At 35.2% G+C, this 15,011-nt stretch overlaps 1 protein-coding gene and 1 long non-coding RNA gene across 3 annotated transcripts in view; one reads left to right on the top strand and one right to left on the bottom strand.

Moving 5' to 3' along the window:
- Positions 1-15,011, top strand: part of RhoGEF64C (Rho guanine nucleotide exchange factor at 64C) — a 37,830-nt gene that overhangs the window by 4,058 nt on the left and 18,761 nt on the right. The gene's annotated exons all lie outside the window — the stretch shown is intronic.
- LOC145734656 (uncharacterized) lies at positions 5,713-8,595 on the bottom strand. The gene is made up of 4 exons (XR_014179472.1): positions 8,413-8,595; positions 7,686-7,872; positions 6,578-6,750; positions 5,713-5,909 (listed from the first exon to the last, which is right to left on the bottom strand). It is a non-coding gene; the product is annotated as an uncharacterized LOC145734656 (long non-coding RNA).

Genomic DNA, 15,011 nt, shown 5'->3' with positions numbered 1-15,011 from the left:
TTGATTATTTCGAAATTCGTGACTATTTCAAGTTTTTAAACAAGTTCAGTACCTATAAACAATCATTTTCTTTTACGTTTCCATCAGGGGAAAGCTGATGGAAAAAAAAAATCAAACAATTTCGTTTCTCACACATTAAAAAATTTGCGTGTTGAGCAACGAGTTTCCTCTTGTCCTTAATTTAGCTTTTTGATGTCCAAATCGATTTAAAATTGAGTTTTCACTTCTCTGACTTTTATACCATTAAAGATCAGTTTACCCAAAATGTCCCAGTGTAATTATTATAATACAGAATTGAGTAACGAGCAAGTTTTTCCATTGTTTTGGGTGAAGGTCGCTGAACCTGCGCCTATTAAGAAGTTAATTAGCATTTTTCGTTACCTTCAGGTTATAATAGTGTGTTTTTTTGTTAAAGTGGTACCATTGCACCATTCCAGTCTCCAGGAATGTAAAGGCAAAAACATTCTGGTGTAACAGCAACAAAAAATGCTTTTATATTAGATAACCATATCTACGACAATAGCTGTTTATGCAAATTACAATATTATAGGGTATTCACCTATTGATGACAGGAAGTGCCAGCCTAGGAAGTTTTGAAAAATATCAAAGTGAATTGTGTCGTTCAATTTAAATACCAGCATAATTCAGGAAGGAAATTGTCTGTAGAAAGACCAAATCGACCTACATTCAACCAATATAATATTACTCTCGAAACAGTTATGAATTATTGCGAAATAATAAATTAAATAAGGCAAGACAATTGATATTTGTTCTTATATTTACAAACCGCAGTGTTGGTTTATTTTTTCGCTTATAACAAGAAGAGTTGACACGAATACCAAAACACTTTAAAGTAATACAATATTGGAGTATAAATTATTTAGAAAAATAAATGGCCCAGCTCTACGTACGTAGGAGGCTGAGACCGGCAACCCTACATACCACTAAGTGTAAGTAGGGTTGCATATAACGTGGGGTATTATTTTTAAAAGCAGTTGCTTTGTAATTTTTTTAACAAGCTTGGACATGCATTAAACTACAGATTTTGTCTTAAAATAAAATTAACGAAAGGATTCTAAAGAAATTATTTACTAATACAGTTTAGAGCTGAATTACTCTGAAGTTAAATAAGTATTTTAAATTATTGCTTTCAGATTGTTATGAGACCAAATGCAATTATTCTCCGCAAATCATTATGATTTAGTTGTAATTTTGGAAAGTGCTTGATCTTATTATTAACCTACTTTATTGTTACATAAGTAATCAGTTTAATATATTCGTAAAAGTTAGGTTAAGAGATTGGTGTTTAACGGGTTGACTGAAATTGAAGAATTACACAGGGTGTTCCATTTCAAACAGTTCAGTTTAAATATTCTACAATTACTTTAGCTTATTATACATTCCATTTCTGGATTTTTGTGCAAATGGCCTGACCTGAAGCAGGTGCCACCTAAACCGTTAAAAAACAACAGCTGGTACCGCAGTACCAGTATGATACAATTTCCTCAATAATTATTGTTATTTTTCTAGATCAATAAGCATATCGGTAACAGTGATTTACTGCAAGATTGCCAATCTAATGCAGCAAGTGTTACGTTCGAAAAATCCTGTTTTAGTTAGGAAAAACAGCCACAAAAAGAACAAAAAATAGGTCTTAGAGGAAACAACCAACATTTTATTCATTAATCTGGTCAGGTGTATTTATCATAGTTAATTAGCATTCGAAGAGACTGGGTAACCCACATTTCAGCACTTTTAGTGCAGACAACTTTACGAAACACACACACACTGTAAGTATGTAAATTGCAGAATGACCAATTGTCGAACATGTGCAATTACTTGCACATATACAATTTAATTAAACAGAAAAGAGGTCAATTGAACTGATTGACACACATTTTGGGGTTTATTAAGTATAAATCCTGTATTACGTGTCGTAAAATAGTACCCCAACGCTAAATACAGTTTGTCTTAAACAGCAAACTAGGAACTCTAATAATTTATAATAAAATTCAGGTTATCGCTTGAATAAAAAAAGTTAATAACGTATTATTTAAAAGCCATATAAACGTAATGGTCCAGCTGCCGTGTATTTAATATTTCATATTGTGTTTGCCAGCAAAAAAACTGGGCAATTCATTTAACGTTTGTTCCACTTTCTGCCCGGCTAATAATTGCTACTTTACAAACTTGTACAAACACTATATGGAAACCAGTTGGTTTTTTTGTCAAAGCACGCAAAATATTACATCAACCCAATATAAAGACACACACCCACAATATGAACGAAAATAGGCATGCATGGTCATGCAAGAAGTGAACCAGACCCGGAATGGTTGTGGTTTTTCGAAGGCGAAATCTACAGGGGACCGGCCCAACTAAATATAATAGACAACCAAATCAATACCAACCACTTGGTTTTGGCTGAAAAATCGGTAAAATGAATACAATTCAGTCCAATTAAATTGCTTAATTGGTAGTAATGCAATTTAAAGGTTGCGCAATTTTTTCACCAACGAATTTTCGTTATTTGCACGTAACCAGATCTTTATCTTCTGTTTAATTAGAGTGTTTGACAACTTTGAAACCTGCCGGATGTAAGGGCTGTTTGGTAAAAGTAGGGTTGCACGTCATCATCATTTAAACAAAACTTTTTGAATTTTTTATCTCGAAAATGACAACTTTTTTGTTTAATTTGACTCAAACTTACCTTTTTTACACCTTTATGTCTGGTTTAGGCAAAGCTTGACTTTTGTGACAGCTATCACGTGACACCAGAACCTCATTTGCTTAGACAGTGACGTGACCACTGCGATAATTTGACGTTTTGACTCAAATACTGTAAAAAAAACTGTTTTAAAATGTGACTCTTAAAGACTCAGCTTCAGCAAAATTTGACAGTTTTGACGTTTGTAGCAACTGTCATCAGATACTAGAACATCATTTAATTAGACAATCAATTGTGTTTTTTAGAACTGCATGCCCAGACTGGACAAAGCTTGACAGTTTTGACATTTATTGCCACGTCTTGTTAAACTTTTGACATATATACGTGTCAACTGTCAAATTAGATATCATAAAGCTTTGAAACGCATTTCCTGTCAAACGAAAACTGTTCCATACTGTAATTTTTAAAGCTTCATGCCCTAATTGGACAACGCATGACAGTTTTGACGTTTATGACAAAAGTCACATTTACTTACCATTAACTGTCAAGTTATGTATCATGAAGCTGTAAAATCTGTCTTGTGTCGAACCATATGTATTCTTATACGGTATACTTATTTACACAGCTCTAGGTTTTGGTTGAGTAAATTTTGACGTCTGTCACAGCCATCACGTGATACTGGTATACTATTCTTTTTGGATAGTCACACGGCAACTGTCAAAAGGCAGTATTGACCCACACCTTGAAAAGTGCCTAAAAATTTGAAAATTTTGAAAGTTACTAGAAAAACAGTAATATCTAAAGCTATTCTGACACCGGAATCGTATTTCTGAGGTCAAAATTAGTATGTAGGAATAATTTTCTTAAGGTGGTACCAATATGGCGGACGTTTACACTAAAATGCCAACCAGTCAATTAACTAACATTATTTGGTGCATCATACCACTAAATCCTGAATAAGTTGATTGTTTGAAACTTTTAGTACAGACATCCGGAGATCACGTGACGTTGAAGAGCCACCTCCAACTTAAGGCGTTTAGCCGCTAGAGGGGGTCAAAGTTGTATAATTTGTTTGCTCAACCTGTATATTATAATCTAGGCGTTGCCACCATCATTTACCTTTCTTGATAACTTGGTTTAGTGAAACTGAGCCTTAAAGGTCAGAGAAAATTAAATAATGCTGTGTACAAATGGTGGAATTTGGCAAAAAGATGATTACGATAACCTGTTAACCTCTTTAAAGCTGAAACGTAGTTAAATTCACATTAAACATTCTGGTATACTTTGGAGAGTTCGATGATCAATTAGGTCAGAAACCTATTTATAAACTTTTTTCTATTTAGACCTAGTTTTGACGGATTGGTGTTATTTGACAGGCAAAAACCGGACCGGATTACCACATAAGCCATTGACATTAGATTATTGTTGAGAAAAAAGGTTTAAGCCGGATTTTTTCTGCAAACATGGCGGCTCAGATGTAGGAAGCGATAATTAACAAAGTCGTGGCATTTAACAGCAAAGCGAGTTCGTGAGAACGGGATGGATTTAAGATAGTTTACTGTTAACATTTTACGGCGTTCCAGTTTATTGAATTGAAAAAAAAAATGGTTTTTCAATGGAAAACAAACCAAACTTTACACGGTTTGCGATTTCACAACCACTCGAAAATTAACGTGATAAACAACATTCAGGTGAGTTACTCTCTGTAACCATCAACAGTGGCGGATCATTTTTGTTTTTAGTGAATTTCTAACCGTGAATCATATGGACCGCCTCTGGTAGTTAAATTTGCCTGAAGCACTTAGGCCCAGTTTGCATCGAATGTTTCATTGTTATCGATAACCGTTAAATTCCTGCCGAAAGCTGTTTGCGTGTACCATTTTATTACGGTTCCAGTAAAGCAAACAATGGTACCTGAAAACTGTACATTTACTGGTAGTGCCAATTAATTACCATGTTAGATTGTTTATACGTACACAATAAAAAAACCTAGTTTTGTGGATTAATTTAACCACTACCAGTTATGTAAAAGTTTCTGAAGTAAGTCTTGACCAAACCATCAGTCAATCATTATTATTATTAGTCAACCTGTGGCATTTAAGCCAAAACCAGTTATGATGCAATTGTAAACTGATGCCAATATAATTGATTTGATGGTCAAGTTTTCAACGAAAATATAAAAATACCTGGTAAATGTTTATTGAAATATTTATTGTCTAAGTTAACAGCTGAATTGCAAGCACTAATAATAAACTAAATTGAACATTTTTTTTTTAGCAAAAACAATCAAAACTGGAAATTGAGTAAGAACGGCACAGCCCTATTTAAGCAATTGATATAGCCCAGCTCTAGTATTTATGCACGTAGGAGGCAACCCCACATACACAAAATGTAAGTAGGGTTGCATATAGCAAGAAATATCATTTGTTAAGAAAATCTAATGTATTTTTCTTTAATAATATAATAAACTATACATATTCAGTTAAGTTAGACGAGGCATTTAACTTATTTCTGCAATTATAACACCATATTTCCTGCTGGTTATCTACAAACCTTAATTTATTTGCAGTGAATCTTAAAAGCAAAAAGTCGCCTCTAATAACCGATCCGGACACACGGTAACACAATATCATCGCACTCGTTTCCTGCTGGCAAATGAACGCCTAGAGTAATTAGCGTAGTATATACGAGGCCGTCAAAAAAAAAAGTTTAATTCCACTAACTTAGCAACTAATCAAATTAGTTGATTAATCAGATTGAAATAATTACTACGCCATTTTCCTGCTCTAAAGTCCGTCGAGCTATAAAAGTGTACAGTGTAAAATAATTGCGTAATCCACTCGTTTTTGATAGCTCAACTGGTGAACAAAAAAATTGTAATTATTACCTTCACCTTCACTTTTACCAAAAAAAAATCTCATAATCATTCTCAAGTGAAAGCGCTCTTGCTTTTTTCTGCCTAAACGTCAGGAACTTTCTTTCTTACCTAAATCCATCTCTTTCCAACTCCCAGGATGGTAAAGTAATTAACGACAAAACAACCATTAATTTCAAGTTTTTTTAATTAGTGCATTAAAACTCAAGGACAATATGCCCGACAGGGTACTATAGCATAATTAGTTTAGATTGTACTTATCGGGTTAGATTACGGGGATTATACACTTGATTCGAATAACTGGTCAAGGCACTTCTCAGTTTTGACCATCTGTCCAGTTCCAGTTCCTTTTAAACGTTTATATGTCTATGGATTGAAAAGACATTGAAAAAACTGACAGTTTGGTTGCAGAGTACCATCGAGATACTATAAAAAAATACTCTCTGTTTCAAAAGAAGTGGCAGTGACGAGTGTGACGACATTAACTGTAAAATTCACTTATGTATTTTATTTGAAAATAAATAATCAACTTTGACACCCACTAGCGGCCAAACAGTACAACTTAACCCGGTCCGGTCAACGTCACGTGATAGTACCATTCATTAGCTTTCTTAACCGCCGCCATTTTGGTACTATTCAATTAAAACTTAGTACGGTAAATGTAGGCCTTGAGAACAAGATTCTGCTGTCAAAATTACACAAAACGTAAGTAATTCTATATTCAATATCGAAATTACAAATACGACAACACAAAAGAAAAACTAAATCAAGAAATTCAAATTACAGCAGGAAAAGGAAACGTCAAAAAAATTCAGAAAAGTGCACTTTTGTCACGTGACACTAGTTTGTTTTTTACATGTGTTGATCAGATGACGTATCACAGAAATTACGGACGCTGAGTTATTTTGAACGTGGCATTATGACAGGACCGAACGAATTATTTAAAAATTTGTAAATCAATCTCAGTCAGTTTACATGTAATAGAAAAGGAACGACAATTATTACGTCACATTATTAGTTTAGAATGTACTTACCCTTGATTCGCCCACTAAATGGTAACTTCTCTGTTTTGACCATCTGTTCCAGTTTGTTGCACAATTGGGCTTCTTCCCTTTATACGTCTATGGACATTGGGAAAACTGACAGTTTGGTTGCAGCGTACCATCGAGATATAAAAGTACATCTGGTGGTGTCTTCAGACCTAAAACTGTTAATGAGATGATTGTAACGCCTTTTCCACGGTTAGATAGTCAGAGATAGCGAACGAGGCATATTTGCAGATGTGACATGCACATACACTGTCCGTACTTTATTTTAATAAATATCGGGACGAAACGAAGCGTATTATTCGCCTATTCGGTTGGGACATTAATAAAACCGCCATTAGAGGAACTATCTTGACTTTATCCAATTAATTTATGCTGATTAATCACTTTATGCTTCAATTATTATTAGAGTGCATTAAAGGAGATGCAGTAATGTCACGGACAGAGAAACGTAGATAATTGCATGCACGGGACAAAGACAGAAAATGAAAAAAATATCAAGTAGGCCATGTTTTCAGCGCGCTGTTGCCAAACGCCAAGTATCCAATACCCTCCATCAAATTCATTTTGTTGTTGGATTATTCCTAATTTATTTCCATTCATTTGGATAATCTGTCTATTTGTTTAAGGATCTGCGGTTACAATCTAACCTCACATTTCAAAGTAAACAAAAACAATTACAGTGACAGGCCTTTTAATACAAAAATATCCTCCAATGTTGTTAAATTTTGGCAAAACATAGGCAAACAAACGCATTGGTTTATCATATCTGGTTTTAAGTCATACATTCAACTAAGTACCCAAGGACGGTAAACAGTACAGGAGTGCTTAATCCCATAAGCGCAATCTTGCCGGTATCGGCTCGGGCCGGTGACGATTTTTACGTCACCATGGGTCTCTCGCGTTTGCGCGATTGTTTTGCGCGATGCGCGATTGCAGTCGATCATTCACGAACATGATCTCGTACATAGCATCTCGGGCGAATATTTAGCGTATTGTGCACCCGAAGGCCCACTGTGACGTCAGAATTCATTCGCCGCCGGGAAACAAAATCGGCCGATCGAGCAATCCTGTACTGTTTTTGCTAAGTACCAACCTTATTCACTATCATCAATGCAGTCCTTTATTGGTTTGTTAAATCTCACTTATTTGGTGTTGTTTGCCTTTAAAAGGATATAACTTTTGGCCTTTCCATTCAGTTCCAATGTGGATGTGATGTGAGCTCTCTACATGTTAGGTTTGGCACTATTATGGCGTAAAAAGGGTCATTCTTTGTTGTTTTGCTAAAATATTACAACACAGAGGTATAATACTTGCTTATTATTATGATTATCACTGTTACTGCTCTGTGTTATTGTTTTTTTAACGTTTAGTAGGACTAAACAGGCAGATTTATTTTGAGGTTGGAATTACAAAACACAAGAAAAAATGCGCCTTAACTGAAACACAAAAACTATCTCAGTGCCATCTAGTGTCGCACAGGCAAAACTATTTTTGATGTGAATTATGCTGGGGTTTTCGGACCATAACCCACCTATTGCATATTTGTAAATAGTTTGTAAGCTTTTTATAGTTTATTTAAAGTTGACTGTATTGATATTTTGGCTGTAACATGTTCTTTAAGAAACTCACAGTCAAAACAGTAACAATTCACTACTAGAGCATTCAGGATTGGATCATCAGTTTTATCGTCTCAATAAGCATTGTCGCATCACAGGACAAATTCTGAACGGTTTATCTTTAAAATAGAACTAGTTGGAACAAAATTCAATAGTCTGAACTAAAAAAAATGGTCTACTGAAAGCCAGTTAAAAGACACTCACCGTACTGGTTTCTTATTTAGTAATCCTTCGATCCTGGTTCTTATTTCTTGCGTTAATTTTATGTCCCGGCTACACGGACTAGTTGCAGAATACAGGGGAAGGACAAAGTTTTCCTTTATTTTGAATATTTGAAGAATAAAACACAACCCGACACAACACAAAACAAAACCTACAAAGCCAATGTTAAATGTCAAATGTCAAAGTAATTGACATTTTTGGCAACTTTCAACTTCAATTGCGACGTTGCAGTTTGAACGGGCCTGAAATGATAATTTTTCCAGAAAATTGAGATTGATTGATTTTTCCAGAACATGAGGTAAATTTCCAGTAAATTTAAAAAACGGATATTTTCCGACTTCCAATGAAATGTCAAAAACAGCTGATTGGAAGGGCAAACAGGGCCATTAAAACACACTTTCCTATGAATTTTACGAAATATCTGACTGAAGGTCTTTAGAAAATCGCTAAATTTAAGCAAAAAACTCTATCAGTAGTCATAAGAAAGCGTTTTAATGGCCGTGTTTGCCCTTCCAAAAGTTTAATTCAGCTGTTTTAGACATTTAATTGGAGTGCCTATTTTGAGGTTAGTTTGTTTACGTAGGACACTTTATCATCATACATTTACATTGTGTTTGTTCTGAAATAAAGTCATAATCCTAGTTTTTTAGGTAAGAGGGTAAAATAATACGTTTTTTTTTGTATTATTTGTAAAAAACAAAAAGTGAGTGCTCTTAGAATTTTTAATTTCTGGTATTTTCAACAACAAAAAGTGACCGATTGATTAAAAAGGCTGGTACCACCACAGGCATATAAAATAATATCGAGATAGTACCTGGTGGAGCATCGAGTGCTTTACGAAGTACCCTGTCGTGCGTAACCGGTCATTTTCTTTTATTTCTGCTTGGAATTTACGATGACCATACGTCATATTTATTATACGTACCTGTGGGTACTACTCTAGCCCCTATCGATGCTGTTTTATTCAATTCGCACGGAAATTGCACGTGCAATATTATTATTAATTATCCTAATCTAAAGTTGTGTTTTTAGCTACTTAAACACCCTGTATATTTTGGGCTGTACTGAAAGTGTACACACGGTTTTTGAGATATTGACAGTTTTAATTGTTCTGATTTTCTGCAGGAAAATGCTCTGTGATGGTTCAAAGTCACATAACTCCATTATTTTAAATAGGACACCGTGTATATTTAGTGTCATTCCAAAAACGTTGTACAGTTTCCAAGATGTTTGGGTTTAAAGTTGCGCGTACTTGTTAATAGTAAAATAATAATTTGCACTAGTGCAGTAAACCGAATCTTGGTAAACTGGCTATTTACCCAACAATAGACGAAATAAATTCAAAAATCAGATGCAAATGGACGAGTTTTACGCTCTAGTACCACGTTCGGTTTGAAAGTGAAGAATATCGCAAGAAGTGCGATAGTACATCGTGTAGAAATACGACAGTAGATTAATTAGAGCGGATTGCGTAAAACGTACCATTACTCACGGTTGCCTAAAAATAACCACGTAAGAATTGCGTCATTCTAACCTTGTTACATTAAACGCGATGTTGAGCAATATGTTTACACCGCACCCCAAAAATTCAGGTGACAGTGAAAAAAACAGTTTGAAACAGGATTTATGGTTTTCAGGTTACATTCTAAACACGTCGGTGCTTGAATTCGTGATTAAGAATTGCTTTAGAGTGGAATTGATATTATCATCATTTTTTATATCTTACTTAATGATTCAAAGGATAAAACAACACTACCATTAGTAAAACAGATGGTACTTAACTCAAGGTGGTCATATCATAAAGCTATGTGCTTTCTCAAGCATATAATTTTAGTGTTAGTGTATAAGTTAAATTTGTGCTGGTCAGTGTCTGAAAAAAAAACACTTGATTGGACAAAAAGTATGATAATCAAAGTTTTTGTCTACAACTGAACCAACCAGAGCTTCTTGGGGTAATTCGTTATGTAATTCAGCATCGAATCATAAATTCACTAAAGCCAAACAGTACAGGAATATTAAATGATAGGAAATCGGATATTAGCGTTTGATTGCCAGCATATCAATAACCTTTTTAAAGCGGATCAAACCACTGTTTAATCACTAGAAAATTCATCAAAATTCCCACATTTCAAGTTATTCACCTTTACAGTAGGCATTAACATTGATTATACTGAAGAAGAACGTTGGAACGGTTCTTCTTTCTATGGCCATTGTCGTTGGGTCCCGTTAAGCTAAAAATGAAAAATCTAGCAGCCACCACCATCGAGGTATGAAGGTAATTAGACTTCAAAGCAGGTTGATAATTGGGGTTTAGTCCAGGTAAGGGACAAATTACCTAACAATCATTGGTACAGAACTTTAGTGGAGAAACAACACAACGGTTTTTAATAAGCAGTCAGTTATTGGGGTTAATCGACTATTGCAACTGTCAGTTCTAAGAATTTATAGCCGATTAAACGGGCAAACAATAAAAAAACACAACAAACTAAGACTAATTCGAAGAAAAACGATCGACGAGACTTTATGATATGGAAAGTCGGACGGATTGAGAAAAAGTTGTTTGTTTGACCTACAGTCGTGTGCAATCGGACTGATTTTGCTGTACGACGATTGAAAAGACGGCCAATTAGGCATTATAATGTCCTAACCTAGTTTGAATACAGTGAACGTTTTATCTATGATTTACTGCGGGCGTTATCAGCTTCGTTATACCTTTCTATCGTTTTGCCACCCACGTTTTTCTTTAAAACGTCGAGTACCCGTAAAATGCTTTCTATTATTTGTTGGGGCAAAATAACGGAAACACCACAAATACCAAAAGTATGTGGGATTAAATTGAGGAATTGAAAAAATTGCGATTTAATAGCATTGGGCTGTAAGAGAGTTCAACAGTCAATTAGACCAGAAACTTTAAAGTTTTTTCCTTAACTAAGTAATATTTTTAGTACTTCCCTATTGTGGGGATTGATAAGCAGAGTCGACTGACACTCAAATATACAGGGTGTTCCATTTAAAATAATGGTGATTTGTGACTTTGTACGTAGTGACTACATTTACAGTGCATTTTCCTGTGGAAGATAACGACTACTTTGACTGTAAATATCAATTCAAATTTTGACACCGCTTTTCTACCTGACTGTACCAAATCTTGTAATGTTTTTTCAGGTTGTTGGGTAGGAAATTTAATGAGGATTCTAAAAATGTGGTTAAAACAGTCATTTTCTCACTCCAAGTGGGTTTTACAGGCGATTTTGTCCCTGACTGTCCTTTCAAATTGTGTTTCTGGTAGTTAAAATTTTGACATCGCTTCTCTACTTGATTGTACCAAATCTTGTAGTGTTTTTTAGGTTGTTGGGTAGGAAATTTAATGAGGATTCTAAAAATGTGGTTAAAACAGTCATTTTCTTACTCCAAGTGGGTTTTACAGGCGATTTTCTCCCTGACTGTCTTTTCAAACTGGGTTTCTAGCAATTCAAATTTTGACTCCGCTTTTCTACCTGACTGTACCAAATCTGGTAGTGTTTTTTAGGTTGTTGGGTAGGAAATTTAATGAGGATTCTAAAAATGTGGTTAAAACAGTCATTTTCTTACTCCAAGTGGGTTTTACAGGCGATTTTCTCCCTGACTGTCTTTTCAAACTGGGTTTCTAGCAATTCAAATTTTGACTCCGCTTTTCTACCTGACTGTACCAAATCTGGTAGTGTTTTTTAGGTTGTTGGGTAGGAAATTTAATGAGGATTCTAAAAATGTGGTTAAAACAGTCATTTTCTTACTCCAAGTGGGTTTTACAGGCGATTTTCTCCCTGACTGTCTTTTCAAACTGGGTTTCTAGCAATTCAAATTTTGACTCCGCTTTTCTACCTGACTGTACCAAATCTGGTAGTGTTTTTTAGGTTGTTGGGTAGGAAATTTAATGAGGATTCTAAAAATGTGGTTAAAACAGTCATTTTCTTACTCCAAGTGGGTTTTACAGGCGATTTTGTCCCTGACTGTCCTTTCAAATTGTGTTTCTGGTAGTTAAAATTTTGACATCGCTTCTCTACTTGATTGTACCAAATATTGTAGTGTTTTTTAGGTTGTTGGGTAGGAAATTTAATGAGGATTCTAAAAATGTGGTTAAAACAGTCATTTTCTCACTCCAAGTGGGTTTTACAGGCGATTTTGTCCCTGACTGTCCTTTCAAACTGTGTTTCTGGCAGTTTAAACTCTGACACCGCTTTTCTACCCGACTGTACCAAATATTGTAATGTTTTTTCAGGTTGTTGGATAGGAAATTAATGAGGATTCCAAAAATGTGCTTAAAACCGTCATTTTCTCACTCCAAGTGGGTTTTACAGACGGTTTTGTCCCTGACTGTCCTTTCAAACTGTGTTTCTGGCAGTTTAAACTCTGACACCGCTTTTCTACCTGACTGTACCAAATCTTGTAATGTTTTTTCAGGTTGTTGGATAGGAAATTTAATGAGGATTCCAAAAATGTTATTAAAACAGTCATTTTCTCACTCCAAGTGGGTTTTACAGGCGATTTTGTCCCTGATTGTCCTTTCAAATTGTGATACTGGCAGTTCACATTTTGATACCGCTTTTCTACCTGACTGTACCAAATCTTGTAATGTTTTTTCAGGTTGTTGGATAGGAAATTTAATGAGGATTCCAAAAATGTGCTTAAAACAGTCAGTTTCTCACTCCAAGTAAGTTTTAAAGATGGTTTTGTCACTGACTGTCCTTTCAAACTGTGTTTTTGGCAGTTTAAACTTTGACACCGCTTTTCTACCTGACTGTAAAAATCTTATAATGTTTTTTCCAGGTAGTTGGATGGGAAATTTAATGGGGATTCTAAAAATGTGGTTAAAACAGTCATTTTCTCGCCCCAAGAAAGTTTTACAGACGGTTTTGTCCCTGACTGTCCTTTCAAACTGTGTTTTTGACAGTTTAAACTTTGACACCGCTTTTCTACCTGACTGTAAAAATCTTATAATGTTTTTTCCAGGTAGTTGGATGGGAAATTTAATGGGGATTCTAAAAATGTGGTTAAAACAGTCATTTTCTCGCCCCAAGAAAGTTTTACAGACGGTTTTGTCCCTGACTGTCCTTTCAAACTGTGTTTTTGACAGTTTAAACTTTGACACCGCTTTTCTACCTGACTGTACCAAATCTTGTAATGTTTTTTCAGGTTTTTGGATAGGAAATTTAATGAGGATTCCAAAAATGTGCTTAAAACAGTCATTTTCTCACTCCAAGTGGGTTTTACAGGCCATATTGTCCCTGACTGTTTTTTGAAACTGGGTTTCTAGCAATTCAAATTTTGACATCGCTTTTCTACCTGACTGTACCAAATCTTGTAATGTTTTTTCAGGTTGTTGGATAAGAAATTTAATGAGGATTCCAAAAATGTTATTAAAACAGTCATTTTCTCACTCCAAGTGGGTTTTACAGGCGATTTTGTCCCTGACTGTCCTTTCAAATTGTGATACTGGCAGTTCAAATTTTGATACCGCTTTTCTACCTGACTGTACCAAATCTTGTAATGTTTTTTCAGGTTGTTGGATAGGAAATTTAATGAGGATTCCAAAAATGTGCTTAAAACAGTCATTTTCTCACTCCAAGTGGGTTTTACAGGCGATTTTGTCCCTGACTGTCCTGTGGATAAATGATATAACAATATACAAGAACATTCTGATGAAGGCTAATTGTGATGTAAAGCTAGTATTATTGAGTTTTACTTATAAAGAAACCAAAATATGTATTTTAAAGTTGTACTGGGTAACGTTAAAATTCAGTACTGCATCGGTACCATCGCGAAGAGCATCAGTACGTGCCAGTTGAAAATGAAAAAATTTCTCACATAAAGCACTTTTGAAGATAAACCGACGACGTTTCAAAGTAGTTTTCGGTCGGACATGTTGAATTTTATGTTGGCGATTAACGTTCCGATTAAAACTGCAACACGGACGAGAGTACTGATGCTAAATTTGCAAAAAAAATGGCTTTTTTGCGCAAACTTTTAGAAATTCAATGCATATTTTGTTAGGCAGCAACCGCAGAAGGCACGATCATGTATCACTGTTTGCTCAGGGTCATTATAGACCAGTCTAGTAGGAAGAAATAATTGAACCTATAAATACAAACCTCTGCGATAAAATATAGCGGTTCCGGCTTACGCCAACACTTTGATTTTATTACTAAAAAATATCGGAACATGAAATTGTTTGATTCTTATGGAAGAACCACAAATTGAGGTTTACTTCAACATAAAAGACCCACTTTTACCATAATCTAGTAGAGTATAATGAACTCCTCTAGTTGGAATCCAAGGCGCGATGCACCCAAAGAATGCAAATAAATACCAACCTAAGTGGTACTGATTGACCTTTTGCGCGAAGAAAACGTCGTCGGTGGGTGTTTAAAGTCAAGGGCAACGATTGTCTGACACAATTCTTCACGGATCCGTTGGTGGAGGGAAAAAAACTGTAGCGTTATCGAGAGGTTACCACCAGGGTGCGGCCAGTACCAGGAGAAAGGGCGTGGTCGTGGTGTGGAATTTCATCGTGATGCAAAAAAAAATGTTTTTCAGGATTTTAA

The sequence above is a fragment of the Ips typographus genome, linkage group LG10 (assembly GCF_016097725.1).
Source record: "Ips typographus isolate SLU linkage group LG10, UJ_Ityp_2.0, whole genome shotgun sequence".
Taxonomy (NCBI): Eukaryota; Metazoa; Arthropoda; class Insecta; order Coleoptera; family Curculionidae; genus Ips; species Ips typographus.
This window is presented reverse-complemented; position numbering and strand designations above follow the sequence as displayed.